The 25786-nt window shown below is 52.1% G+C and overlaps 1 protein-coding gene across 1 annotated transcript in view; it reads left to right on the top strand.

Annotated features, from left to right (window-relative positions):
* The first annotated feature begins 23385 nt into the window (after positions 1–23385).
* Positions 23386–25786, top strand: part of LOC147683273 (uncharacterized) — a 1451334-nt gene continuing 1448933 nt past the window's right edge. Inside the window, exon 1 of the mRNA XM_086943731.1 lies at positions 23386–23482. The gene's annotated coding sequence lies outside the window, so the exon portion shown is untranslated. The remainder of the gene's footprint in view (positions 23483–25786) is intronic.

Genomic DNA, 25786 nt, shown 5'->3' with positions numbered 1-25786 from the left:
ATCTTGCCGTGGAAGAAGGTGACCAGCGAGTCCCACAGGTCTTGCGAAGGCGGGATGTCGTTGGTGTTGGTGTTGGAGCTGAGGTTGGAGAGTTCCTTGCTGTTGTGTGTGTTGTTATCCAGGCAGTCTTTGAATGAGGCAGTCTTGGCGGCTCTGATGAGTTGATGGTGTCTGCGGGTGGCTTTCTTGTGGGCTGCGTAGCTTTCCGGTGTTCGTTCGCGGAGCCAGTTCTTCTGCAGTTTTTGGCATGTCCGTTTGGAGGCCTGGAGGTCTTCAGTGAACCAGGTGGCTTTCTTGCTGGTGTTGCTGTTGGAGGGTGCCTTGAACAGGGCGAGGATGTTGGCGCAGTTGTCCATCCACTGTCTGAGGTTGCGGGCGGCGGTGTTGGGGGTCGGTGGAGTCAGCGGGTGGACTCTGGGCGAGGGTGCTGGTTAACTGGTCTTCTGTGACCTTGCTCCAGCAGCGTTGAGGCATCCATAGGGTGCGGTGGTTCGTGGTGGGCTTCCTAAAACTGAAGCGGATGCAGTGGTGGTCAGTCCAGTGGAGTTGGGTGGTGTGGTTGAAGGAGACGTGGGGGCTTGCGCTGAAGATGGGGTCGAGCGTTTGGCCGGCGGCGTGGGTTGGTGTTGTCACGAGCTGTCTGAGTCCGAGGTTGGCGAGGTTGTCGATCAGGATGGTGGAGTTGGTGTCGTTGTTGTTCTCGAGGTGGAAGTCCAGGTCCCCAAGGAGGATGTAGTCCATGGAGGCGAGGGCGTGTGTGCTGATGAGGTCGGAGATGGCGTTGCTGAACTGTGGTCGGGGTCCGGGGTGTCTGTAGACGAGGATTACTCTGAGGGTGGTGTTGGGTTAGGTGTGGATCTGGAAGTTCATGTGTTCGGCGGTGCTGAGGGTGTCGTCAGTGTTGGTCGAGACACTGATGGTGTTCCTGTGGACGTTGGCGATACCTCCTCCTACGCTGTTGGGACGGTCCCTGCGGGTGATCTTGTAGCCTCCCGGGATGGCTATGGCGATGTCGGGGGCTGAGGCGGGGTTCAGCCAGGTCTCCGTCAGGAAGGCGACGTCTGGGGAGGTTGAGTCTATGAGGTCCCAGAGTTCGACGGCGTGTCTGTGGGCGGAGTGGGTGTTGAGGAGGATTGTTGGACCCGGCCTCGTGGCATTGTTCCCCCTCGCAAATCAGCTCCCCGTCAGCCCAGCTCTGTAAATAGGGACTCCCTAGCTGCCCTTTCCATGTCCGACCTCATGCCCAATGTCCGTATCGGCCTGTCCCCGGCCACCCTTCCAGCCCGCACGCCCCAGACCCGCAAGGCCCCATAGGCCCATTGGCAGCCATTTTCCCTTCCCGAGATCCCTGATGCCGGGGGCCTAACCTGACCCCTGCCCCAGCGTAGCGTAGGCTCCAGATGCGTCAGCCCCCGTTGGGAGGGTGAGGGCTACCCTAGGGAGAGAAGGCGAGGAGTTTCGATGGCACCTCCGGCCTCCCCTGAGAGACCGGTTTCGATCACACCTCTGATCTCCCCCCTGAGGGCCAGTTTCGATGTCACCTCTGGCCTCCCAGAGTGCTGGCTCCAGACCTGCTGGGCGTCTGGGAATTCACGGACGCATCCTCAAAGGGATCAAAGAACCAACCGCCGGACCTCACCCACGGACCGCCCCCACAGCCTCGGACCCCCGCCTGCCAGGGTCCGGACATCAAAGGGTCACTGACCTATATCAAGGGTCGCCCCTGAACTAGCGGGCAGTTGTATCTTGGACAAGGAAGCCCTGCTGATCTGATTGTGGCTGAACTGAACCTCGTGAACTCTTGAGCCCTGCTGATGCTGTCGCGGTTCGTTCTTGGAACTGAAACACCGGAGCCCTGCTGACCTCATCGCGGCTCGAGCTTGATTCTTGAAGACATCTACGGAACTCTCTGAGCCCTGCTGACGTGGTCGCGGCTAACCCTGAACCTCCTACAGAGCGAGCCCTGCTGACGCTTTCGCGGCTCAAGGAACATTCGGCTGGTAATGGTAATGGTAATGGTAAAAGTCTTATATCGCGCAACTAAGCCCGGAGGCATCAAGGCGCCTAAAAACAATATCATAAAATGGTCAGATAACAAGCACTACGGGTAGGCCTTGGAGAAGAGCCACATTTTCAAGGCCTTCCGAAAGTTCTTGACTGAAGTCTGTGTTATGATTCCCTGTGGCAAGCTATTCCACAGTTTAGGGGCTACAACAGAGAAGGCCCTCTCACCCCATTTGGTTCGGCGAACACTGGGGACTACCAGCAAATTCTTGGATGAGGATCGGAGGGTTCTCTCCGGAGCGTAAGGATGGAGCAACTTCCTCACGCCCTCAGCCCCCTTACCAGAGAGCGCCCCGTATGTCAGGTACAGAGTCTTGAAGGCAATCCTAGACTCAATAGGGAGCCAGTGTAGAGTTCTTCTGGCGGCCGTGGCGGAAGATAGTCTAGGAGCGTCCAGCACAAATTTAGCCGCCGCATTCTGTACTGTCGGAAGACGCTGCAGAAGACCCTTGTTGGCTCCTGCGTAAAGAGCATTACAATAATCAAGCCGTGAGGCCACCAATGCAACAACGACCTGCTTACGAGCCTGCGGAGATAGGTAATGCTTGATTTTACAGAGTACTTTAATGATGCCCCAACAGGTAGCTACTGTTCTATTTACCTGCTGTGTCATTGAGAGGTCCCGGTCCACAATAACTCCCAGGTTCTTAGCAGACTCTGTAGGATTGGGACAGGTCCCCAGCGAGGGAGGCCACCATTCAGCGGTCCAGATATTGACATTGCCACCAAACACCAGAACTTCTGTCTTCTCCCTGTTCAGTTTGAGTGAGTTGTTAATCATCCACCCAGCAACCGCATCCATACAACTTCTAAAGTGATGTATGGGGGCGGGCTCCGAACGGGGGAGGGACACTAAGATCTGTGTATCATCCGCATAGGAGACTATCTCCATCCCAAATGATCTCACCAACCTGGCAAGTGGGGCCACATAGATATTGAACAGGGTCGGACTTAATGCCGACCCTTGAGGGACCCCACATTGCACAGGAGTGGGAGGAGATAAAAAGTCTCCTAGCTTAACCCTTTGCTCCCTCTGATTAAGAAATGAAGCCAAAAGGCTCAGGGCCGAACCATCTACCCCTATCTCCCTCAGACGAGATGTTAAAACAGAGGGAGACAGGGTATCGAAGGCGGCCGTCAGATCTAGGAGAATCAGCAGGGTGGTATGGCCCTGATCGACCTCAGTGCGGATGTCGTCAAGCACAGTCGTCAGGGCCGTCTCCGTGCTGTGGGCCCTCCTAAAGCCATGTTGGGATTGATCTAACTGTCCAGAGTGGTCCAAGAACGCCGCCAGATGCTTATTGAGATGGGACTCCAGCATCTTAGCAGGGGCAGAGAGCAAAGAAATAGGGCGGAAGTTCTTGAGCACATCTGGGTCTAAGGTGGGCTTCTGAAGGAGGGGCTTAACTACAGCACTCTTCCATTGATCAGGAAAGATACCATCCCTCATTGCTCTGTTCATGATGTCTAAGAGTGGGGGCACTAGGGTGGACTATCGAAGTCACCATCCCGAAGAAACTATCCTCAAGTGAGTAGGATCACCAGTGCGTTTGCAATCTTCCGTATCCCCCGGCTCGAGGATTGAGAGCTGTGCGCAGGGTACGCTACGTGCTGGGTTACGACCCTAAGACTGTCCCGCTACCCCCATCCCTAAAAGACTTGGGAACGCCACACTGACTTTTGCCCTGTGGAGGAAGGAAGGAGTTTGACATCGTCGAGGGAAGGACTGACCAGCAGCTTGCGGAACCCGCTGCGCGGGTCCCGCTGCGTCGAGGCTGCACATCCGTTTGTTGGCCCCTGCTGGGTGAGAGAGTGAGAGACAGGGCTGCGAGCGCTGGGCCCGGGACTCGCTTTCCCAGGAGTCCCGGCTTCCCAGAGGCCAAGTCACCTGGCCCGCTCTCCCTGACCGCCCCGCCCAGCAGAACAGCTGAAAAGGATTCTGCCTGTTTAGGATCCCGGGAACGCCACACTGACTTTTGCCCTGTGGAGGAAGGAAGGAGTTTGACATCGTCGAGGGAAGGACTGACCAGCAGCTTGCGGAACCCGCTGCGCGGGTCCCGCTGCGTCGAGGCTGCACATCCGTTTGTTGGCCCCTGCTGGGTGAGAGAGTGAGAGACAGGGCTGCGAGCGCTGGGTCCGGGACTCGCTTTCCCAGGAGTCCCGGCTTCCCAGAGGCCAAGTCACCTGGCCCGCTCTCCCTGACCGCCCCGCCCAGCAGAACAGCTGAAAAGGATTCTGCCTGTTTAGGATCCCGGGAACGCCACACTGACTTTTGCCCTGTGGAGGAAGGAAGGAGTTTGACATCGTCGAGGGAAGGACTGACCAGCAGCTTGCGGAACCCGCTGCGCGGGTCCCGCTGCGTCGAGGCTGCACATCCGTTTGTTGGCCCCTGCTGGGTGAGAGAGTGAGAGACAGGGCTGCGAGCGCTGGGTCCGGGACTCGCTTTCCCAGGAGTCCCGGCTTCCCAGAGGCCAAGTCACCTGGCCCGCTCTCCCTGACCGCCCCGCCCTGCAAACCCCCCTCCCCTATCCACGCCCATAAGTAGTGACGAACCCCGCTGCGCGGGAGCGCCCGGGGCTAAGCCCGGGCAAAGGGCGGGCCCTCTGTGGCCCTCAGAGGCCAGAGGAGGCCGGGCTGGGCCACTGACCCTGGTCGTTTGTAACTATCTTGCTCGCACTTTGTACCCCTAGGGCATACGGGTTATGTCCACACGGAAAACTAGAAGTATGGCAGTTGCTAGTGCTAAAAAACTTACTGGGACACTGGATGACTTTATTACCCGCACACACGCATTAATTGACGAAGGAATCGTATTAATGGACAGGAGAGTATCACAAGACCTGGCCATGGCCAAACGTTCATCATTGGGCCTGATTGCGATGGCCCAAACCCCTATCACTGTTTGCCGTCCAGAAACCCAGGCTCTAATACATAGCCACGGAGATATTGGGGCTATGGATGGCTCTAATAGTAACACTGATACCGTTCAGGACTTGGAGGCTTCACCTAACCTTAATATTCTAACTCTGAGCGGAACACAACCGCAAGAGTCACACACCTGTGATACCACTGATGTTAACACTAGAAGTGAGAGGGGTAGGATTGAAGGGGCTATTCCTAAACAGAAACAGAAGGGTAATAAACAAACTACTTCTAAACGAAAGAAGGGCCAGACACACCCCAACCCCAATCCCCCTAACTGCGAGAAGCTGTCTGAGGTTCAAACTAGCTCAACAGGGGGGACACTCCCAAACAAGGTCGGTTTACCCCTAAATCTACCAGACGACACCTTAATTGATCAAAGTCTGGAGGAAATTTTACAGTTTAGTGTAGACACTGGTAATCCTCCTCCTATAGTGCCATCACAGGAGGAGGATGGTTTAACTATCAACAACTCTGTGATTTTCAATATGTTGAAATCATTGCTAGAACCCATAGAGGTAAGACTACGTTGTCTTGAAACTGTCCTTAAAAACATACACAAGGACATAAGTGCTCCTAGTTTCTCCTTAAATAATAAAACTGTCCAGATTTCTAATCAGCCTAAACCACTAAAACCCCAGGTGATTACTAAAAAAACATTGGAGTCCGCCAAAGGGGTGCCTAAGAATCATAGTAATACTCCAATTCAGACTATTTCTAACAATAAGCCCCCTCCAGCAGAGGGAACTAAGAAAACTGACTCCGGCCATACACCCTCCATAAACAACTCAAATTTAACTCCTCAGGCATCTTCTAGGGATGGTCTATCCAAACCGACAATCCCTGAAGTACTTGACAATGTTAAATGTAAGGTCCGGAAAAATATCCATCTGCCTCCATATGCCTGTCCCTATGTTGTTATACTTACTGGGGTCACTGAAATACCCGCAACTGAACAAGAGTCATATCAGACCCTAAAAAATAAAGTATGCCACTGGTTAGCCAATAATTATCCTCTCCCTCCAAATATTCCCTGTAATATCTTGATGATAGAGAGAGCTCCATGGGTAGGACATAATAGGAAAAATCTTCCAGGGGATTGTGTAGTGATTACTTTCGAGAATACTGAGGTCGTAGAATTTATTTGTAGCAGAAGGGCCCGAGACACCAGGCGAGCACAGTAACCGCTAGACCTCTCTCCTATTTTTATCTCCCACACAATCAAGCCGACAATCGATGGAGTTGGCTTAAGGGTCCTCACGATCGTAAACCCAGACAGAGATCCAATCTTCCCTGGATGCCACAAACCCCTGGATGGGAGGAGGAATGGGGTGGGGGTTGGAACCTGGTTGGGAACAGAGGAGGCAGACCACCTCAAGGTGGCCCTTTCTTTGGTCCGCATGCTTCTCAACTACATCATTTCCCCCAACAGCGAAATGGACCTCCCAATGCTCTGTACTTCCCAATGGCGAATCGTTTTGAATGCCTCTCAAATACAGACTGGGTGGACTGACATATGCGGGGCTCTCCAAAGGGAAGGGGACCTCAGACCAATTTAATTCCTCCTCATAAGGAAGTGGCAACATCGGTCTTGATTACGGACAAACCCTCTTTTACTCCCTCTGATAGTTTGTTGGAGGCGCAGGAACGGGGCACACCATCTTTTCTCCCAGCCACACCTCCCCCACTTTGTAAATTCCTTACTTGGAATGTGGCGGGTCTAAATGCAAAGGCGCTGGACCCCATATGGCAAGAGTTTGTAAAACAATTCGACATAGTGGGTTTGCAAGAAACCTGGGACACCACAACTAATTTTGCACTAGATGGCTTTCGTAGCTTTTTTACCCCTGCAGCCTCTAGTGCAAGAGGTAGGGCAAAAGGTGGCTTACTTACACTGTGTTCCCTGGAGCTGGTAGGGGCATTCAAACAATTGGAATCTGCACCTGCAAACACGCTAGTCGTGGAGTGGACCTTACCTGGCTTCCAACCTTTTCTAGTGGTTAATTTTTATAATTCCAGGGAGTCTTTATTTGTGAATGAACATTTGACTTCCTTACTACAATTTTTGTCAGCCTATAGAAGCGACTGCACCTCTTCCCTAGAGATGATCATCTTGGGTGATTTTAATATTCATCCCTGTGAGGGTGAATGCCTTAATGATAGTTATGGGGGTTTACCGACGGAGGCCATCCCCCATTTTGTGCATACAATTGAGGGTGAGTGTCTTGAGTCTTTCCTGGCGACTTTAAATCTATTTGAATTTGCCCAAAGCAGGAATGATCCCAGAGCCCCAACCTTCGTGGGGAAAGACGCTAATACTATTATAGACTTCATTTTTGTTTCATCTGGGGTACTAGCTAAGGCACGCGAGTACATGGTGGTCACTGCTAGTTTCAGCGATCACAATCCTGTCCTCCTGATGCTGGACCTAGACTGTTTCCGGACCCATAATCCAACAGATGTGGCAGCCCCAAGGGACTTGATAACTAAAGACCAGGGAAGGCGCCTAAAATGGGAACAAATAGTACCTGAACACTTCTTCCATTCACTTGCCCAAGAGTCAGAGGCAGATATGGCAGTATGTCTGGACCCAACTGCTCGAGGCCCGGATGTAGTAGTCGCATACGAGGAGATATGCGGAAGGATTGCTAAGAATCTGGAGCTAAGGTCTACCGGGCAAAGGATTAAGAAACCCCAGAAATGGTTCAATAAAGAATGTTCCCAGAAACATAGTGCTCTGATGAAAGCTCTAAAACAAAAACCTAGGGACAGGACGTTGGTGGCCAATTTAAGGAAGGATTACAAAACTGCAGTTCTTAAACGCAAATCTGGAATCAAGGAAGAAGCCTGGGAGAGCCTTTTATCTACGGATGTATTGAGAGACAGCAAAAAGTTTTGGGCCATTGTGAACCAGCCCTTCTTCTCCAATGAAGGGAAGACCGACATGGACTGTGTGATAGAAGATGATAGATGGGTAGCCCACTTTGAAAAGATCTACGAATCCACAGCATCTGGTCTAACCGATAATGTCCATAAATCCCCTAACATGGTTATGGAATTTAGTAGTTCGGAGGTTGAAAGGGCGATTAGAGACACAAGTAAACACAAAGCCCCGGGACCTGACGGGGTTCCTGCAGACCTCTACATCCAATACCCCCAATTTTGGTCGAAGATATTAATGAACGTTTTTAACGCAATACCCTCAGCTGGTTTTCCTTCCTCTTGGTCCACCTCTATCATTGTGCCCATATTCAAGAAAGGGAACAGGGGGGACCCGGCTTGCTACAGGCCAATCTCCTTGCTGGACTCTGCCGTTAAGATCTTGGGCAGGGTCATTTTGCAGAGGCTTGAGGACTGGCTTGGAGAGAGCAGGATCCTCTCGGAGTTACAGTATGGCTTCAGAGCACACAGAGGGACCATGGACCAATGTCTCAACCTCCACCTAATTATCAGCAAGTACACAGTGGCGAAGGGGGGACTCCTTTATTTGGGTTTTATGGACTTATCATCCGCTTTTGATTTGGTCAATCGTTCTAAACTGTGGACTATTTTGGGCAATATGGGTTTGGACACAACTTTGGTTAATTTTCTGCACGATCTTCATTTAAATTTATTTGCATCTGTTAGGGTGAACAGGGATGGAAGGTGCACAGCAAAGTTCAAGTCTGGAAGAGGTGTCAGACAAGGCTGCATTCTGGCACCTCTCCTTTTCACACTGTACATCAACTCCCTGGGTAATTCACTGAACTCAGTCACCCCAGACATTCCGCGTATGGGGGGGGGTACCTATTCCGGTCCTCCTATACGCGGACGACGCCGTCCTCTTAGCTCGGACTGGCACAGGCCTCCAAAAACTCTTAGATCACTTTGGCCTCTTTATGGAAGCTCTCGATCTTAAAATTAACTCGACCAAATCCCATGTTATGGTTACAGGTTCACGGAAAAAACACACGAAGATCAGATCTTTTAGCTGTAATAGTTCACCAATTTCCAGGGTCCCTTTCTTTTGCTATCTGGGCGTCACCTTCGATGAGAAAGGAACATGGGGCGCACAAATGAGATTAAAACAGAATGGAGTTACTAGATCCACTACAGCCCTTCTGCATTTCTCTAAAAAACTGGGATCAAAACCTATGGAAGCCATGACCCGTATCTATAAAGCTAAATGTTTGGCAATTGCCTCTTATGGGGCTGCCATATGGGGCTATGTCTCATGCCCAGGCATTCAGATTGCAGAAAATAATTTTTTACGAGCCTTACTATCACTACCTAAATCTTCCCCAATACACACAATTCATAATGAATTAGGCTTGGGTCACGTTACTGACCTCTTAAAAATGGCCCCAGTGATATATTGGGTTAAAACGTGGACAAACGAGGAAATCAGTTTAAATCATTGTATCCTCAAAGGTTGTTTGTCTCTGGATAAAGCCAACAACATCCCGTGGCTGGCGTATGTTAGAGCGGCATGCGCGAGACTAGGGCGTCCAGAAATGTACTCTTTACCACACAAATTAAAAAAAGAGGATGTAAAGTGGGTCAAGCTGCATTTCCAAAACTTGTTGGAGTCTGAAAGGGAAACGGTTGAATTAGGTAAACCAATGGTACGATCACTTTTTCAACTCTCCTCAACTTTAGCCATGGAACCTTATTTGAAATATGTTACCAAGCCTTACCATCGCTTTCTACTCATAAGGTTCAGGTTTAATTTAATACACCTAGTGCTTGGCTCACAATCAAAGTGGGGCTTACCAGAGAACTTACCCCCCTGTACCTGCGACTGTTTTTCCATACAGGACACCCTCCACTTAGTTATGCTTTGTGAACATTATTTGGTGGCTCGCAAAAAATTTCTGGTACCTATTCTGAAAAAATTGAATTTTGTCCAGGTACGGCCAGCATTATTACATCTACAGATGCTGAACTCAGTACAGACAACATATGGGGTAGCCTGTTTTCTGGCAGCAGCTGCCAGACAAAATAAACTAAGAATGGCTGCTACTTCTAACAACCAAAATTTGACACTTGTATAACTTTTGTTGGACACCATGTAAACTTGCTCTTACAGTCACTTATTTTTAACAAAATTCGGTTCTTTGTACTTTTTATGAAGGTGTAGTAATGTCTTTTCATATATGTTTAATTGAATTTTAAACTTGTTTTGTATACCATGTCTTGCTTTTATGGTTTTAAATAACCGAATAAAGTTTCTTTGACTGACTGACTGACTTGGGACTCTCTGCGATCCCTCGATCATTCGCTTAAGTGTGGTATTGCTTTCTTCGTGTTTATAAAGAAGTTCCTAACTTATCCCTCGGTGTTGTGTCTGTTCATAAGTGTGGTATGGTCCTCGTGTGTACGATTCACTACTTGAGGTCCTCCCCAGTGGAGATCTCTCATAAGGCTCGGCATTATTGGTGGGAGAGGTAGGTCATGGAGGGGCTGGGTAGACATATCCCGACCTCTGGGGCCGCCCCTTCTAACATTGGTGGCAAGCGACGGGATAAGAGCCTACGCCTAGAATAGTACAGTAAAGCGACTGACACACCACCCGAACAAGACCAACCATGAGTCTCATCGGAACCAACGAAAAAAGCGCATTTCAGAAGGAAAAGCTGGAAGATTACACCCACAAAGAATTAAAACAATTCTGTAAAGATTTCCGCATCGCTACCACTGGGTTGAGCACTAAAGACGACTTCCAGAAGGCCCTGACGTCCTGGGTAGAAGCCGGGCCCCTCTCCCCACGACTGAAGGAAACAGCGGAGAGGAAGAGCCGCCGACCGAAACTGACGGCCCAAGGGAAGAGGGAGCCGACTCCCTACCACGAGCTGCCCACACGGAGAAAGGTCTGTCAGTGGAAGAACTGGCAGACCGGGAACGCAACCGGAACCACAAGCTGGAGCTGGCCCGACTTAAAATTGAAGGTGAACTCAAACTGGCAGAACAGAAACTGGCCATCGAGCAGTTACGGCTGCAAGGGGAATTGGAAGACAAAAAGTTCCAGCGGGAGCTGGAAGAAAAGAAGCTCCAGCGGGAGCTAGAAGAAAAGAAGCTCCAGCGGGAGCACGAGGGGAAGAAGCTCCAGCACGAGCGCAGCCTGAAGGAGCTCGAGATCAAAGCCCGGAACGAAGAGTCCCGACCCCCGGGGAACAGAGACCCTGCTCCCCCGGTCGAACCGAAAGTACACATCCCCAAGGATGTGGTGAAGGAATACTACAAGAACTACGATATCCAGCAGTGGTTTAAAGCATACGAGGTCGCCATGACCTCCCACCGAGTACCTGAGAAGGATTCGGAGCCGGATTATGGGGCCGCTTCCTCAGCGAAGGGAGAGACACCCTGCTGGATCCGCCCTCCGCCGTCGTGAACTCTTACACCCACATGAAAGACGCTCTCATGTCTCGCTATGGGCTAACCCCCAAAATGTACAGGCAGGGATTTCAGGACTGCAAGAAGATACCCGGCACCACATGGGTGGAATATGTGAATTTCAATAGCAGAGCTTTGGACGGGTGGATCAAGGGCAGCAAAGTGACCACCTTCGAAGGTCTGGTGGACCTCATCGCCTATGAACATCTATCAAACAACTGCTTTGTAGAGCTGAGACAGCACCTTCTGGATAGCAAGATGGCCGACCCCAGGAGGTTGGCTGTCGAAGCTGATCGGTGGGTGAACACCAGAGTCCCACGCAATCCAGTAGGAGACTACAACCGAAACGAGCAAGAAAAGCCACGGCAGAGGAGAGGGGGGAACCAGAATAGGCAGCGAGTTCCCCAGACAGGGCCTCCTCGCAGTCCACCTAGGAACCAGCCAGGGACCTCCCCGCCAGACGCCAGGGCCGGATTCCCTCCTGTTAGACCAGGACCCAGAAGAGCCACAGCCTGCTACCGATGCAACCAAACAGGGCACTACGCCAATGACCCCAACTGCCCCCTACTCAAGAAAACCCCTGCTGCAGGTCCCCCTGCGCGCCACCTCGCCAACGTAGCTCTAGAAGAGGAAGAGGAGATAGAGGACCCCGAGGGGTGGGAACCAGCAGCCATGACCTTAGTTTCCCTGGGGGATAGAGAAATGGTCCCCGGAACCTTCCTACCAGACAACACCGAGAAGTACCGACAGCAGGTGACTGTCAAAGGGCTCCGCATAGGAGCCCTCCGAGATACCAATATCACGGCTGTGAAAGAGCATCTTGTCACTCCAGACCAGATCGTACCCCATGCCTCCGGCAGAGTGATCTCCGCGGACAACTCTGTCCGCACCTGTAAGATAGCGCAGGTCCCATTCGAGTGGGAGGGCTTCTCCGGAGAGTTACGAGTTGCAGTCCGCACCGACATGCCCGTGGACTGTCTCCTCGGTAACGACCTGGAAAGCTCTCCCTGGAAGCAAGTAGAGCGCAAGACTCACCTCGAGATGGTGGGCCTACCCGAGTGGGCCTGCGTGACCACCCGGTCCATGGCGGCCCGGGTGGCCAACACCCGAGGAGGTGACTACCGAATTACCTCCCCCCGTTCCCGCCGAACCAGAGGGTAGCGGGCAGACGGAAGGCCTGGATCTCTTTCCCGATAAATGCAGCGACCCCGACTCCGGTCATTTGGACCAAGCTGGTGAGCCAGCCCCGAGCACGGACGATTTCCCCGAGTTGGCCCAGTGGCGCCAAGAAGGGGGGCCCTCCCGAGAGGAGTTCTGCCTGGAGCAGACCTCGTGTCCCTCTCTAGTGGGGCCGCGGCAGCAGACCGCCACCCAGGCCGCCGGTGACCAGTCCGGCTCCCACCACATTTACTGGGAAAATGGCCTACTATATAGCGAACAGAAATCCGCCGAACTAGGGTCAGCCCGAGTGCTGGTTGTACCCCTACGTTTCCGCGGATTCCTACTAAACCTGGCCCACGATGTACCCCTGGCGGGACACCTGGGTCAAGACAAAACCTACCACCGGTTGGTCACCCATTTCTATTGGCCACACTTGCGCTCCGATGTGGAGGCCCACTGTAGATCCTGCCCCACGTGTCAGGCCAGCGGAAAGAGCGGAGGGCGACGCAAGGCTCCCCTCCAACCTTTCCCCGTGGTCCGTACCCCCTTTGAACGGGTGGGAATTGATATCGTGGGGCCCCTTGATCCCCGAACGTCCCTGGGACACCGGTTTATTCTGGTCCTGGTGGACCAAGCCACCCGATATCCCGAAGCCATCCCCCTCCGGACAGTGACAGCCCCAGTGGTGGGGCGGGCCCTCATGGGGATCTTCTCCCGGGTGGGATTTCCACGAGAAGTAGTGAGCGACAGAGGAACAAACTTTATCTCCAGGTACATGAAGTCTCTCTGGCAACAGTGCGGGGTGACGTACAAGTTCACCACCCCGTACCATCCCCAAGGGAATGGCCTGGTCGAGCGGTTCAACCGCACCCTCAAAGGGATGATCATGGGCCTGGAGGAATCCCTGAGGCGCAAGTGGGACGTCCTCCTCCCCTGCCTCCTGTTCGCATACCGCAAAGTCCCCCAGAAGTCCCTGGGGTTCAGCCCTTTCGAGCTGCTCTACGGGCACCCCGTCCGAGGACCCCTCAGCCTGGTCAAGGAAGGGTGGGAGACGACGTCCTTGGAGACCCCACCAGATGTGTTTCGATACATTCTGGCTCTTCGGAATCAGACTCGGAAGTTCCAAGAACTGGCCGAGGCAAACCTCGAAGCCAGTCAAGGAGAAATGAAAAGGTGGTATGACCAGAATGCCACTCTGGTCGAGTTCCAACCCAGACAGCAGGTCTGGGTGATGGCCCCTGTAGAACCCTGTGCCCTGCAGGACAAGTGGATGGGTCCCTTCAAGGTGGTGGAGCGGAAGAGTCAGGTTACCTACCTTGTGGATGTCCAGTCCCCGAGAAACCCCTTGCGGGTTTTCCATGTGAACCGCCTGAAACCCAACTTCGTGCGGTCCGAGTTGAGTTTACTCCTCGCCACCGACTACGGAGCCGAAGAAGAGACGGATCCCCTCCCCGATCTCTTGTGCGTAAAGGAAAAAGATGGCTCTGTAGAGGGAGTGAGGCTCGCCCCCTCCCTCACCCCAGAGCAGCGCGAAGACTGTCGCCAGTTGTTGGGACAGTTTTCTGACCTATTCTCCTTCGTCCCCGGCGTCCCCAGTTGGTGCGTCCACGATGTGGACACCAGGGACAGCCCTCCGGTACGGCACAGGGCCTACCGCATTCCCGACAGAGTCCGAGCCTGCATCAAGACTGAAGTCTCCAAGATGCTAGCCCTGGGAGTGGTCGAAGCCTCTGACAGCCCAGGGGCCAGTCCCGTGGTTCTGGTTCCGAAGGCGACAGCCCCCGGCGCTGTTCCCGAGCTGAGGTTCTGCGTTGACTACCGTGGGCTCAACGCCGTCACCCGAACCGACGCTCACCCCATTCCCGGAGCGGACAAGCTCATTGACCGCCTAGGGTCTGCTCGATACCTCAGTACCTTCGATCTGACCAGTGGCTACTGGCAGATTGCCCTGACCGAAGGGGCCCGAGAGAGGTCCGCCTTTTCCACCCCGGATGGCCACTACCATTTCCGGGTGATGCCCTTCGGCATGAAAAATGCCCCCGCCACCTTCCAGAGACTGGTGAACCAGGTACTGGAAGGATTGGAAGTATTCAGCGCCGCATATCTGGACGATATTGCGGTGTTCAGCTCCCACTGGCCTGATCATCTCCTCCATCTCCGGGAGGTCTTGTTAGCCCTACAGAGGGCCGGTCTCACCATTAAGGCTAGTAAGTGCCAAATCGGACAGGGGTCCGTGGTCTACCTGGGGCACCAGGTCGGCAGCGGCCTCCTGGCACCTCTCCAACCCAAGATCGATGCGATCGTGGCCTGGGAAGCCCCCTCCACCCAAACAGAGGTGCAAGCCTTCCTCGGGCTCATGGGGTACTACCGCAGGTTCATAAAGGGATATGGTAGCATCGTAGTGCCCCTCACAGAATTGACCTCTAAAAACCAGCCGAAAAAGGTTAATTGGACCCCCGCCTGCCAAGAGGCGTTTGTAGCCCTGAAGCACGCCATGTGCACTGCCCCTATGTTGCAGGCCCAAGACTACTCCAAAGAGTTCGTGGTCCAAATGGACGCCTCCGAGCATGGCATCGGGCCGTCCTGTCCCAGTTGAATGAGAAAGGCCTGGACCAGCCAGTGGCCTTCATTAGCCGGAGGTTACTCCCTCGAGAGCAAAGGTGGAGCACCATCGAGCGGGAGGCCTTCATGGTGGTTTGGGCTCTGAAGAAGCTGAGGCCCTACCTATTCGGTACTCACTTCCGAGTCTACACCGACCACCGACCCCTCCGGTGGCTAATGCAAATGAGAGGGGAGAATCCCAAATTGCTGCGATGGTCCATCTCCCTCCAAGGGATGGATTTCACTGTGGAGCATCGGCCAGGTGTTGACCACGCCAACGCTGACAGCCTGTCCCGTTTCTTCCGCCTCAGTGAAGAGAACCCCCAAGGGGATGGGTAGTTCTCTCCGCCTTTCAGCTGGGGGGACGCGTGTTGGACCTGGCCTCGTGGCATGGTTCCCCCCCCCGCGAATCAGCTTCCCGTCAGCCCAGCTCTGTACATAGGGACTCCCTAGCTGCCCTACCCATGTCCGACCCCATGCCCATTGTCCGTATCGGCCTGTCCCCAGCCACCCTTCCAGCCCGCACGCCCCAGACCCGCAAGGCCCCATAGGCCCATCGGCAGCCATTTTCCCTTCCCGAGATCCCTGATGCCGTGGGCCTAACCTGACCCCTGCCCCAGTGTAGCGTAGGCTCCAGACACGCCAGCCCCCGTTGGGAGGGTGAGGGCTACCCTAGTGAGAGAAGGCGAGGAGTTTCGATGGTACCTCCGGCCTCCCCTGAGGGCCAGTTTCGATGCCACCTCTGGCCTCCCCGAGTGCTGGCTCCAGACCTGCTGGGCGTCTGGGAATTCCCGGACGCATCCTCAAAGGGATCAAAGAACCAACCGCCGGACCTCACCCACGGACCGCCCCCACAGCCTCGGACCCCCGCCTGCCAGGGTCCGGACATCAAAGGGTCACTGAACTATATCAAGGGTCGCCCCTGAACTAACGGGCAGTTGTATCTTGGACAAGGAAGCCCTGCTGATCTGATCGCGGCTGAACTGAACCTCGTGAACTCTTGAGCCCTGCTGACGCTGTCGCAGCTCGTTCTTGGAACTGAAACACCGGAGCCCTGCTGACCTCGTCGCGGCTCGAGCTTGATTCTTGAAGACATCTACGGAACTCTCTGAGCCCTGCTGACGTGGTCGCGGCTCCCCCTGAACCTCCTACAGAGCGAGCCCTGCTGACGCTGTCGCGGCTCAAGGAACATTCTAGTCCGGCTGGACGATCAAAGTCACCATCCCGAAGAAACTATTCTCAAGATAGTAGGATCACCAGTGCGTTTGCAATCTTCCGTATCCCCCCGGCTCGAGGATTGAGAGCTGTGCGCAGGGTACGCCACGTGCTGGGTTACAACCCTAAGACTGTCCCACTACTCCCATCCCTAAAAGACTTGAGACTCTCTGTTATCCCTCGATCATTGTACTTAAGTGTGGTATTGCTTTCTTCGTGTTTATAAAGAAGTTCCTAACTTATCCCTCGGTGTTGTGTCTGTTCATAAGTGTGGTGTGGTCCTCGTGTGTACGATTCACTACTTGAGGTCCTGCCCAGTGGAGATCTCTCATAAGGCTCGGCATTATTGGTGGGAGAGGTAGGTCACGGAGGGGCTGGGTAGACATAACCCGACCTCTGGGGCCGCCCCTTCTAACAAGGATGCATCTGAGGTAGTTGGGTTCTTTTGTTGGAGGTTCGGTGGGCCGGATGCTGGTGAAGCTGCAGATCTGGCAGATGAAGGATCCTTGTGTGCGCTTCAAGGTGGCCTGGTGGCAGGTGTGTTTACGTCCGGGTTGAGTGCGTGGAGGGTGCTCGTGTCGTGGTGGAGTCGGGTGTTGTGGTGTTCGTAATGGATGTGTTTCATAACTTTAGAGATTCAGAGGTTTACTTTGTAGGTCAGCAGTCACTTGACCATATGTGATCAAACAAAAAAAGAGCTTTAAGAAGCACACCTAAGATAGAGGCTTTGTATCCACGTTGGTTACATTGATTACTATATTTGGGCAGAACTTGTGTGCTTCCACCGAGAAACAATGCTTGACTTAGTGCTTTTGGCTCCTGAGGAAAGTCCTATCACCTAAAAAAACATAATGATGGGCAGTTTGCTATAGGAAGACTCATCTACCATGCGGAAATATTGGCTAACAATATTGCTAAAACGTCATGACATGTTCACTGTGTGCAATATCCACAGCATGGGCCATGCTTCTTATTGATAGGCTAATCCTATTAGTGAATAGAGCTTCTTAATAAGGATGTTCCCTTTTTCAAAACGGCCATGGCAACCACCATAATCCTGCAAAGGCATTTGTGTATGTTTTATTTGCTATGTTTATGTTTATGTTATGCAAAGCACCTCTTTATTAGATACCAGCAGTCGTACTTCTCACCCCAGTTTTATCAGAGTCACATGACAGACCCTCAGTTCCCAGGTGTAAGAAATGAGGTTACCAAATCTCCAGGGGGGTAGCACGGAACCAAGCGGACAGGCCAAACTTCGGAGGACATGTGAAGCATAGGCGCAGTACCCATATACGACACACCAGGAACACCACAAAAGAGGCACGACACCAGCTTGAGTTGGAAAATTAGTGAGTTCTCTATTGACTCCAACCTGCAAGGGTAAACATAACATAGGCTGCAATCACAACAAGGCGCTAGCGAGCGCCAGGGCAGTATAAACCCAGGTGGGGGGATTATTTAGAAGGTAATTGGGAACAAGGCTGAAAAGGTAAATAAGTCCAAATTGTCCAGCTGAAATATAAAAAGGTTAGCACTTGGCATGTAACATCAGCGACATAATTATGAGGGAAGAAAACACTCGGCGTGGAGGCCCATTAAGCATGAAATCAAACATTAGGGGTAAGAACCCAAAATAGCTGGCATTGGCGTCTCCGACAAAAAGAATAAGAATCACCCTGCATTAACATCAGGCAGGGACACCTGTAATAAAACACAACAAGGTTTCTTCCACCATCCACCTATGGGAACTACGCGTCAGGCAGGGCTAGCTCAGGCCTTCATCCTTGGTAGCAGGCTGTAATTACAAAATACAACATCATGCATAACCCCTGTAAAGAAAGACATCATGGCATCCCAGCATCTAATAGCAGGCGGGTATAACCATAGGACCATTAGGCCGCCTTCGCAAGATCTACAGGGCATGCAGAACCCCAGTGCTGTAGCCTTAGGGAAAAGACCTGGAGAGCCTAACTCATTAGCCCCCCAACCTGCAACAAATACATCAGGCAGTAAATTGGCATCACCATAAGCATAAGAGCCATAACATATGAACCAGGCCTGAATCCCATTGCACCTGGGGCATCAATCCCCTAGCTTAGGCATAACATTAGGCATGTCACCACAGCACATTAACATTGATCCCCCATCACCATTAATGCATGGGCCTAATCATACCAGCAGGGGCCACATTACCATGCCAGGCACCTTAACATAGCTGCATTACCATAAGGCACCGCCACCTGCGATGTAAACAGAGGGGGCGGTTCAGCAGGGGCAGAAGCACAACCCGACTCCCCAAATAGACAGGTCCACTGTAGGGACAATTAGTCCCGGCCGACTACTGACAGCGGGGAGTCCCTCCGGGGCCTCTGTGGGGTGTTGCCCAGTCCAGGGGGTCTCCTGCCTACCTCTAGGGCAGGGGTCTTCAATCTGTGGGGCGCGACCCCCAGGGGGGTCGTGGAGTCCTGGGACGGGGGTCGCAGATTGTCATTTTGCCTTAGTGGCGTCGGGCTGATTGAAGGTGCTCAAAGGCGGAGGCCTAATTCACACCGAGGGGTGAAAAACAGCAAAGCCTCATTAACAAGTAAAAGGTCTTTTAAAAACCTGTGAAGTACTCGGGGGCGGCTTTCTGTGTGTTCCTGAAGGTGTTTCTGCCCGGCTCGCATACACAAGTGGGGAGAGCTGGGGGGCAGGGGAGGGTGGCTGGGGGAGAAGGCTGTAGCCCTTTGAGTTCCATGGACGTTGCGCGCTTGGAGCTGTGGGTCCCGCCTGTAAAGCTCAAAGCACGAACCCTTGTACCTGGCGCCTGTGCGGTAGAAATGTCCCTGAGAATCTGTCCTTCAGGTGAGATGTTGTTAAAGCCTGTCCGTCCCCGCCCCCAGCAGGGAGGCACAGAGATGCCCTCCCATGGGAGAGGAAGAAGAAGGAAGAAGACGCAGAGAGATACTGACCCCCCCGCCCTGCTCCCCCAAGAGAGAGGCACAGAAAAGGTGGGTGAATGAATGGATGAAAGGGTGGATGGATGAAGGATGGATGTATGGATGGAAGGATGAAAGTGTGGATGAATGAAGGCTGGATGGATGTGTGAAAGTGTGGGTGGATGAATGATGGATGGATGGATGTGATGAGGTCTAACAGGCGCATTTATGGCTGTCGATAGTTGTTGATGATGAGGAGTACCAGTTTCTAGAAACCTTTGTTGGAAGGGGGTCCTTAAGCCTAAAAAGGTTTTACAAGGGGGTCTCGGCATCAAAAAGTTTGAAGACCTCAGCTCTAGGGCCTACAGGGCCCAGTCCCGGTTTCCAACAGAAGAGGGGTGGGGGCGAGCACCGACCCTGTGCCCCGTTGCCCTCTCCACCCCGTCACAGTCTAATTAAGGCCCCCCTCACCGGCTACTGTTGGGTTCCTCTTCTGCCTCCGGCCAACCCATTCAGGCTTGTGGGCTGGCAGGGCTCTCTCCCCAACACGGGAGCTGGATCTTCACTGCGGAGGGGCCAGGCACCGACATGTGCCTCGACGCCCCCTCCTTCTCGCTCCGAATCGATGGGCACAGCGGGGCTCTCCTCACTCGGATCCCTCTGCTTCCCGGGGACCCGGGGCACCACTGGACCGACGAGCGGGGCTCTCCTCAAGGGATGGGAGCCCCACAGTAGTGCAGACTTCCTCCAGCCGGCTTCCTGCTTCACCCGGGGCCCTCCTCTCTCACGGGGACCCGGGACTTTGAGGCAGCCTCCGCGAGGCTGAAAGCTTCTCTCTTCCAGCACAATCGGGGCTCCCTCTTCACCACGAGACCCCCGCAGCACCGCAACTCTGCCGGAGATTCTTCCGGCCTCTTCAGGCTGCCCGGCTGGCAGCCAATCCCTGCGCGACCTTCCGGGGGCACGGCTGCGCGAGCCAATCCGTGCGCGGCGTGGCCGGGGGCGTGGCGGGTGACGTCACCGGCCCCCCAGCCAAGTGATGCTGGCCGCGTTGGCTTCGGGGCCTATAGCGGCCCTCACCTCACTTCGGCGGTCCTCTCCTGGCACCGGGGGCCGCCACACCGATGCACACAACAGCGGTGGGGGTCTCCCCCCAGCTCCCAGCGCCACAGTCTCCACAACGCCCGGGCGGCGACGGTGATTTTCGGCGGCAGTAAGGGGTAGGCTCACTTTTATTTAGTTATTTACCAACCCATCAGTGCAGACTCTACGCGCTCTAGAATGGAGGCAGTTCCCTCAGACCACACAGCGCTAGGCAGGGCACAGTTCGAGATTCTAGCGCTTCCCACACACAGCGCTTCTTCCAAGTTATAGCGCTTGACAGGCAGTGCCTCACAGCATCAGCACTTCCAAAGGGGGCCACAGCTTCCTTGGGGGCACCAACCTCCCCAAAACAGCGCTTTTGCAGCCCAGCGTCTGGCAGGCACACCTCACAGGGGGCGAACAGTTCCACCACCAGCCCCAGGGGCACACTCCTCACCTCCAGGGGCTTCTTTCACGCAGCGCTGACGTGGTTCAAGGTCCCAACAGCGTCAGGGACCTAGAGGAGCCCTCCTTTGTCAGGGGCCCTGGGGGGGGACAGTAGAGGGGGGGTTTAAGGGGTGCAGGGCCCAACTCACAGGCCCAAGTGGAGGTGACACCTTGCAGCCGGTCCCCTCACATTCCTGTCCCAGCTCTGTGTGACTGCATGGTGGCACTTCCCCCTTACTTATACCCTCCTCCCAGGCAGTGCCAGAACCTTCTTGAATGTTGGCAAAGCTGGCTTAAACTGGCTCAAGGGGAGGGACTGAGCACACTGTGTGCCAGACTTTCCCTCCAAAAGCTAGGGGTGACTGGGTACCTAACGACTAGACTGCTAACCTCCTGCAGTCAGGTGGCACACACATAGCCAGGGCATCCATTTTAAAAACACAGCATTTCACCAGGGTACATTTTACACAATGGGGGAAATGTACAAGTGCTCACACCATTACATGACATTACATATTAACAAGGTGTCTCACACCACACATGGCCTATACAGGTTTATTACCATGGGGGAGATATTTCAAATTAGGGGGGTAAAAGCGAAACATTTAAGGGGAATGGCCAAGTCCAACACCAGGCAATGTGTATCCATTCAACAACTCAGCTATCTGTGGATTTCATGTTGTTGGACATGCTCACGATTGAAGATCTGGTCCAGAATGGATTTGATGAGGGCAGACAAAAGAGTGGGCACATTCATCTATTTGAAATACAGTCATCAGTTCGGCAACATTCCATATCCAGTGCATTCTGGGTGCTCTCCCCCTACTGATGTGTAGGCAATGAGAGGCAGACGAGTTGTTTGTCTTCCCAGTAACAGAGAACTGTGTCTGAGGGATAGTACCGACTCTCATTCCTGGGCCAGGCGGGGGAAACACAGTGCCCCGGTGCCGTGAACATATCAAAACAAGTTAAACTGCGATGCAAAAAAAATGAACACGCTGCTGCCTCTATCTGAATCCCCCTGTCCTCCTTGTGAACCCTGCCACCTCTCCGCTTCGTGCCTGCTTGCCCGGATTACACAAAGCAATAACGAGGGCAGAGGGAGGGAGAGAGAGGGAGGGAGAGGCAGCACAGACATTCCCAGAGCAGAGAGAGATAGAGCGAGGGGAAACAAGTGTTGCGCACATATGCTTCCAATTATCGCGCCCGTGTCTGGCCACCATAATTTAAAGCATATGTCAGAAAATGCGCGTAATAGACACCAATGGGCCAGGGACGGAGCTATGGGCCCACCTCTGACCTATTGGTGTCTATTTTACAGAACAGCAAGCAGTGAAAGGCCAATAGCAGGCCACAAATGGAAACTCACACGCACAAGCGTGAGGAATGTCCAAGTCCATTTTTAAAACCTCCTCAACAGGGCTTTTTGCTTCACTCGCCCTAACCCAGTCGTTATGGTGGGTTACAAATGCAGACAAGGCGGGTCTATTAAGTCTTTTCACAAATGAAAAGCAAAGATTTTTCAAGGACAGTAACAGGAGCCAATTGAAAAGATGGGCAGGAAATGGGCTGAGCTTCTATAATATAAGTCAATACAGCATGACTCGCAGAGCAGCGAGAGTATGCGCCGGCCAGGCTCGACCTAAAAACAAGGAGAAATTAAGCATTTCTCCTCGTTTTGCCATGTTACGCCCAAGTTTTCTCTGGCTTTAAATTTGGCGCTGCCTCCTATTTAAGCCACTGTTGTATTAGGGGGCAGAGTAAAAATTAATAGGTGTTGGGGTGGTACACTCACCGCAACACCCAGTGCCCACCCCTTTCACACTAAGTATATTGTGAAAGGGTGCCTTATTTACAAGGTGGCTTAATGCTGCCTTGTTGAAAAGGTGAAGCCCCTATGCCAAAGGAACGTTGTTAAAACTGACGTTCCTGTGGCGATAGGGTCTTGTAAATATACCCGTACATCTTTTTGGGCACATCAAGATGTCAAGTATGTGAAACCTCCGCACAAGGTAACCGATTCACAAAGGTAAGGTTTGACCTGAAGTCTAACGGCCCAATTAACTAAGGTAAACTTAGACCTGAAGTTAAGTTTACCTTTGTGAATCGGACCCTTAGACTTCAGGTCTAAGTTTACCTTAGTTTGTAAATCTGGCCCAAGTTCTTCCTTCATGTCTTTCTGTCCTTTCCTGGTCCTTCTTTATAATTTGTTCGTGTAATTATGTTCATCTTAGAAGTCCCCTCCTCCCATCCATTCATTCACATTAGTACTTAACATTTTACTTAACATCGAACTGAAACCTCTTGCACTATTCAAACCCAGGCTCCACCTATTGGAGAAGATTAGTTTCGATTTCACTTCCCAACATATTCAAGAAACACCAAAAATGTAGCCTTCTGTAATACATTGGCAAACACTGCCATCTAGTGGATACCGATGCGCATCAGTTCAGGTCAGACACCATCAGTCAGTATGCGGCGTCAGGGCGAAAGTGAAACTTGGTGAACTCACCCCTCCCACGACAGCTAGCAAACCCTTCTTTCGTTATAGCATACAGACTATAGGCAGCTGCGTAACAGGAAATCGCCCAAAAACGCGAAACCGTACATAGAAAGTCGAAGTGTGTCAGCAATTCTCCCAAAGAACAAGGAAGAGAGAGAGTGGCAAAGTTTCGGGACGACATCGCAAACTAAAGGTGAGCTGCAAGCGCGGCAGTCAGAAGGAGCGTGAAGATCACATGGAGGAATTCGAGTTAATAATGGAGTTTAACTGACCAATTTTTGTACTTACTTGAAGGCTTGTAACTGTTAAGGCAATTCATTTTTCTCGTGACGCGTGCAGCTACGTCTCGATTTTGCAATAAGTGTGAAAGAATGAGTGAGGCAGGTGTACGTACCAAATGCACCTCTATTCAGTTGGTTCTTGCGTTCTAGGGTTTGTCAGCGGCGCGCTGCTTACGACATTAATAACAACTAAGACTAGGGGGTCGGGTGCCGGGAGGGGACAATGGGGGGGTCTAGAGTGCGCAACTAGACACAAACCTTGGGGTGGGGGTGGGGGGCAGAGAGGGGGTGGGAGACTAACACTTAATCCAGCAATAGGAAAGGACAAGCATTTCCAGAAGTGGGGTCGGAGCTGCCTCATAGTTAATGTTAGGAAAAGAAGGGACAAACTTCAATTTAAACATATTGGACAACCTGATATTATATTATTACAAACATGTTTTTATAGATTTGACAAAGTACTTGGGCTACTCACAGTGATCTTTGAGAAGCAGATTAAGAGCGTTGACAACTCAAATACGTAAAATACAGCTTCTACAGGTTTTGTTCCAGAGCACTTAATTTTTCACAAATTTATTTCAAGACGACACCCTGTTTGCCAACTCATTGATTCATTCTGTGACAGGACAATTTTCTTATGAAGTATTTATCATTGCAAGACCAGATCTGGTCCCATTTATCGTTGAAGGTACAATTTAGTTTACCTAACTGGATGTTGCAGTATATTCATGGGTGTGGCTAGCCTTAGGTACAGGTCTCCAAATTAGCCGAAGAGGCAGTGCCTCATCAGACTGTGATCCAGAGGAAGCAAGTGAAAAACACAATCTTTTCTACCCGAGTTAAATGTGTGCCAGTGAGTTGGTGATATAGCAGCCTGTAAATGTTCCTTTACACACATGCTATACTAAAAAGAAAATCCAATAATTATTGTTTGCACGCCACATCGAGCAGTTCCCAAATCTGTAGCATGTTAAGCCATGTCCATGCAGAAATGCGCCAAGCTGATATTGATGAGCTGACAAACATGTTATCTTGCAGGGATTATTATGGCCAGAGTTGCCAGTCTCAATGCTGTAGGCCTAGCTAACTACGGATACAAAGTTATTTTTAAGAAGTTTTGTCCACTGTCGAGATTAAAGATTCAAAGGCAAGAGACAAGTCAGTGAATAGGCATCCTGGGACTCCATTTGAATAGGTTGCAGTGTTTAAATCATCCTGTGTGGTGGTCAGTTTTGCCTTTGTGCCACAACCATACCAGAACCTGTTTTGGTAATCTAAGAGGACGTTACTTTCTTCAATGAGCGTAGCTATTTGTCTTGGCACTGATATTTCAGTCCTTTTGCCTGGAAACAGTAGGTTATTGGCTGGAAGTTAGAAGGAGCGCTTGTCTGAAGCCCTCTTTGTTTTAGGGAGTTTTTTTTTTAGAAGAGACCGTTATTCAAGCTGTTGTTGATAGTTTTGGCTGGATTAACTGCAGAGCTATTAACGAGGATATTCTTGCATATATGTGCAGGACACAAGTCTGCCCATGACTGTGCTGGCCTACAAGCTTTTGCAGCCTTGATAAAGTCCTGTGCGGTCTGGAGGTTCAAGGTGAGTAAGTGACTGTTCATGATTTGTTTTCTAGATAATTGCGCAGCACTGCTGACATTGTGACTGAGCAATGGAGAGGGAAGCAGGCATCTACAATCATTGTAGGGTTTAAGAAATGCAAGTAAGCCAGTTACACAGCAAGGGCACGTAGTGAAGCCTTTGACTGTGATGCTAAGGCATTTCATTTCATTTCATTTTGGAATTTTGTAAAGCGCTTGGTAACGCACACCGGCGTGTCCCCGCGCTGAAGAGAACCTGGAAGAGAGTCAGAGGATTATAACAATGCTAGGCGGAAGAGATAGGTTTTGAGGGTTTTGCGAAATTTAGTCTCAGAAGGTTCGAGACGCATTTCAGTGGGGAGCATATTCCAATTCTTGGCTGCAAGGAGCCTGAAAGATCTACCTCCCATCCGAGATTTACGGATTTTGGGGACAACAGCCAGACCCATCCCAGAGGATCTGAGCAGCCGCTCAGGTCTGTAGGGAGTAATAAGGCTGTTCAGCGGGCCGGGTGCTTTGCCTCCAAAGATGCGATGGCACATGCAGAGAGCCTTGAAGGTAATCCTTTCCCGGATAGGAAGCCAGTGAAGGGACCTCAAGGCAGCTTTCGAGGGTGCTCTCCTG

Source organism: Lissotriton vulgaris, chromosome 11 (genome assembly GCF_964263255.1).
Source record: "Lissotriton vulgaris chromosome 11, aLisVul1.2, whole genome shotgun sequence".
In the NCBI taxonomy this organism is placed as follows: domain Eukaryota; kingdom Metazoa; phylum Chordata; class Amphibia; order Caudata; family Salamandridae; genus Lissotriton; species Lissotriton vulgaris.
The sequence above is the reverse complement of the archived record's forward strand: the minus strand, read 5'-3'. Positions and strand labels throughout refer to the sequence as shown.